Consider the following 4,595-nt stretch of genomic DNA (forward strand, 5'->3'; position numbering starts at 1 on the left):
GGGGGGGCGCCCCCTGTCTCGTGGACAGGCTCTGGGCCCCCTGGTGTATTTCTTTCGCCCAGAAATTCTTATTAATTCCAAAAGTGCCTCCATGGATTTTCAGAACATTCTGAGAGCTTTTCTTTTCTACACATAAAACAAAATCAAGGCAATTCTGCTGAAAACAGCGTAAGTCCGGGTTAATTTCATTCAAATCATGCAAGTTAGAGTCCAAAACAAGGGCAAAAGTGTTTGGAAAAGTAGATACGTTGGAGACGTATCAGCAGCCCAGTGCCAGTGACACGCGGGCCCCACCACCTATATTAATTAATTAAAATGTTATAGTAATTAAAACCTAATTAGTTACTAATTAGAGACTCACATGTGGGGCCCAGTAGCTATTTAACGTCAGATTAGTTTAATATACTCTGTTAATTACAGTGGCTGACATGTGGGCGCCACCTGTCTGGTTTGACTGGTTAGCCGACCTGTTGACCTGCTGACGTCATAATTGCATCATGCTGATGTCATAATTCCCTTTTCTGTTAATATAAATAATTCCAGAAAATGGTTTAATCTTTGAAAATTCATAGAAAATAAACCGTAGCTCGGTTGAAAAAGTTTTATATATGAAAGTTGCTCAGAAAAATCCAACGAACCCGAGTATGCTAACCACATACTTGTCAGATGCTTCTAACTATCTGAACATGGAATATTACCCTCCGGTCATCTATTTGACACAGGTCCGGAACCGGGAATACATTCCCGGCTGAATTCCCCCTTCACCTATATCATGTAGCCTTACGTTAGGTCACACCCGGCACAACATATTGCCATGTTAAGCTTTGTGATTCTATGTTTGCTTTATTTTTACTATTTCCTCCCCCTCTTCTCTCTGATAGACCCTAAGACCGATGCTGCCCCTATGATCGACTACGTCAACGACGACCCCTCCTTGCCAGAGCAACCAGGCAAGCCCTCCCTTTGATCATCCCGATATCGCCCATTCCATTCTCTCCTGTTTGCATTAGATGTTGCTACTATTATTGTTTGCTCCTATTCTGATGCATAGCCTGCTTTTGTAACCTGCTTATTATTACCTTATCTGCTTATCCTAACCTGCTTAGTATAGGTTGGTTAGTGATCCATCAGTGACCCCCACCTTGTCCTTGTCGCCCCTGCTTCATCATTGAAGACCCGATCAACGGGATCGAAGACCAGGCCCCGGCACTGCACATCACTTCCCCTTAGTTGCTCGACACTAGTGGGTTACTATCGAGTGCCGAGGGTGAGACCTCATCAACACTTCTGATGTTAACCCGGTAGTGTAGTTATTCGGTTGTGGTCATCGAGGGTGATTTCCTCCTTAACCACTTCCGATACGAATCTATCATGCAACCCCTCAAGTGTGGACCTCGAGGGTAGTTCCTCTTCTGTCCAACTTGATGATTACATCGAGTGGAATCCGTCGGGGGTGACTCCTCAGGTTTTCCCCTTGGTGTTAGACACACGATTACTATGGTTACTATGACTTTACACAGAACCTTGTTAGTGAAGATGGGTTGGCCCTGAAGGGTACCCGCGCGAGCTTAGTTGCGAGTGATGTGGAGTCGGGTTGACCTCGAGGGTGCCCGTGAGATAATTACGAGGCGTAGCCAGACATTCCTAGCCCTTGCCTCAAGTCCTCGAGATGAGGCAACGTGGTCACATCTTTCGTGAGTCTCTGCTTGTTACCGTGCGTTCCTAATCCACTATGATTTGGATATTTTATTCGAGGGGCCTCTGGCCTGATAGCACTAACCATCACGTGGGCATAGTATGGGCGTTCTGCGTCGTATACATTAGCCGAAGGTTAATAGACGTCAGCAACTGAGCGACACGAGCCGGTTTGGACTGTGTAAGCACCTGCCTTTTTGAAGGAGGTAGCTAGGTCTGCTCGCCGGTTGCGTACGCAATGTGTAGGAGTTCCCGGGGCAATGGCCCATGACCCCTGGGGGCATAGGTCTAGTCCGGCATGCTGACCTCTCTATTGAGCCTAGGTCGGGTTGCGGCGTATTGTTTGGCCGAGGACGGGCATGACCCAGGAAAGTGTGTCCGGCCGGAGTTAATCGAGCGTGGTGGGTAAGTTGGTGCACCCCTGCAGGGAAGAAAACATCTATCGATAGCCTGTCCTACGGTAACATACACTTGGAGTTGTATCCCGATCGATACAACTAGAAATGGATACTTGTGATGAGAATTGGATTGTGATGAGAAATGGATAGTATGGCTCTGGGATTGCTTTCTCGCAGGGAGTCGTGAAAGGATCTCAGGCCGAGGTTGATAACACTACTACTACTTTACTTTATGCTACTCTACTCCCTCCTGTTTGCTGCAAGATGGTGATTTCTAGAAGATGCCAGTCTTCGATAGGACTAGGCCTTCTCTCTATTTCTGGCATTTCTGCAGCCCAGTCCACATATATAGCCTTCCTTTGATAATGTTGCATATGTAGTGTAGATCCTTGCTTGCGAGTACTTTGGATGAGTACTCACGGTTGCTTTGCTCCCCCTTTTCCCCCTTTCTTTTTCTTTCCGGTTGATGCAACCAGACGTCGGAGCCCAGGAGCCAGATGCCACCGCTAGTGCCTACTACTACGTGGAGACCCCTGACGACTAGGAGTAGTTAGGAGGCTCCCAGGCAAGAGGCCTTGCCTTCTCGATCAATGTTGCTTTTGTGCTGGCCTTCTTAAGGCAAAATTGTCTAACTTATGTCTATACTCCGATATTGTTGCTTCTGCTGACTCTTGTGTATTCGAGTCCTCGAGGCCCCTGGCTTGTAATATAAAGCTTGTATTATTTTATGTTGTGTCTAGAGTTGTGTTGTGATATCTTCCCGTGAGTCCTTGATCTTGATCGTACAAATTTGCATGTATGATTAGTGTACGATTGAATCGAGGGTGTTACAAGTTGGTATCAGAGCCGACTGCCTGTAGGTAGCCCCCTTTCCAACGCCTTGGCCGAAGTTGAGTCTAGTCACTACAAAAAACTTTTACTAACATGGTTGTGTGTGTTACGGGCCCATGTCGCCATTGGGTGGTATTAGTATCTTTTATTCCTCGACCTATATTCTGGGACTCTAATCTCTCTTCTATTCGGGTTAAATTAGTTTACCAACTCTGACTCTAGGTTCTCATAAATACTTTCTCCCGGAGAGCCCCTCAGTCCAGATGATCGCCTGCTGCACCAGAAGATTCTGAAGATACTCTATGATGTTCTCTCGAGACTTAGTGCCATCGCTTTTGCTTTTCCCTTCCAACGATAACCCCCCATATGGATAACCATGTACACTTATCATTCATACAATCAATTCCCTTTGATCTTGTTATTACAAGATGCCCCAAAATTCTCTCTATTACTCCAAGAATACTATGTGCCTACTGCTTTGCAGTTCTTTGCTACCTGAATACCCCTACGGATAATTTCTCACACTTATCGAGTATCCACTCATCCCCAGTTGATTCATGTATTTCACAAAAGTCTTTGAAATACCATTCAATCTTCTGAAAGTCCTTAGTAGCCTATTGCTCTTGTTCTTCTTTACCTGCTTGCATTATGGTTAAGTCCATATGCCCAACAATACTCCTTAAAATCCTTTGCGATTGTCGGCCTTATCCTATTCATTCAACATGTGTGCGAATGCACGCAATCATCAATTGTTCCTTGTAAATTGTCCTTCCAGCTCAGACATCATTCTAGACAGGAGCTGGTTCTCGGTAAATCAAACCTTGATTAATTGCCCATCTAATCCTATTCAACTTACTCACACTTAGTCAGAGCATCAGATTTTGACACACCGATATGGATATCAAAATTCCTTTGTTAATTAAACTTTGAATTAGTCAGTTGTTTCTATAATCTGTTGCCTTTGCATTCTTTCCTTCTTCTGATTGAGTACTGATACTCACATCAGATCCATTGAGGATCGCCGAATCCTTTGTTGGATTATTATCCGGCAATGTCCTTCATATTCTAAAACTAGTGCGCTCTTCCCCTGATACATATTGCCTTCGGTAAATTGTATCCTCTCCTTTGTCAACCATGATCTACCTTCGAGCTTGTGTTATTTACTGTTTAAGTTTGTGGTATATGTTCCTAAGATACCCCTACGGGTTGAACCTATGCCTTTCCTAAATCTGTGTGAAATCGAAACAGATGTGAGTCATACTCTTCTGGTGCTTCACCAGATAAATCTTTTGCACTACAAATTCTTCAAAAATGAGGAGTGAATGAAAGATTATGCATTGAAGAAGTGGGAGTCGACCTTGAACCTTTGTGTTCATGCCCATGGACCAGATGTAGAACTTATCATGAGAGCTGCCCGTAAAAATAATTACCCCTTGTTATAAGTCCATCTTGTATCGGTGGTTTGATCATTCATAACCATGGTTCTGACCATAGTTTCTCCTTAATTCCATTTCACGGACAAGTTAAAATACTTGTCTCATGTAAGTCATTTCACTTGTCCAACCTCTAATTTTATCTACCTTCAAGTATTGCCTCATGTTATCTCGAGGATATTGTGTCATTGCACTACCTCATATAAATTCTTAATTGAAGTGATACTCTGTCACATCA

The sequence above is a fragment of the Triticum dicoccoides genome, chromosome 1B (assembly GCF_002162155.2).
Source record: "Triticum dicoccoides isolate Atlit2015 ecotype Zavitan chromosome 1B, WEW_v2.0, whole genome shotgun sequence".
NCBI classification, from domain to species: Eukaryota; Viridiplantae; Streptophyta; class Magnoliopsida; order Poales; family Poaceae; genus Triticum; species Triticum dicoccoides.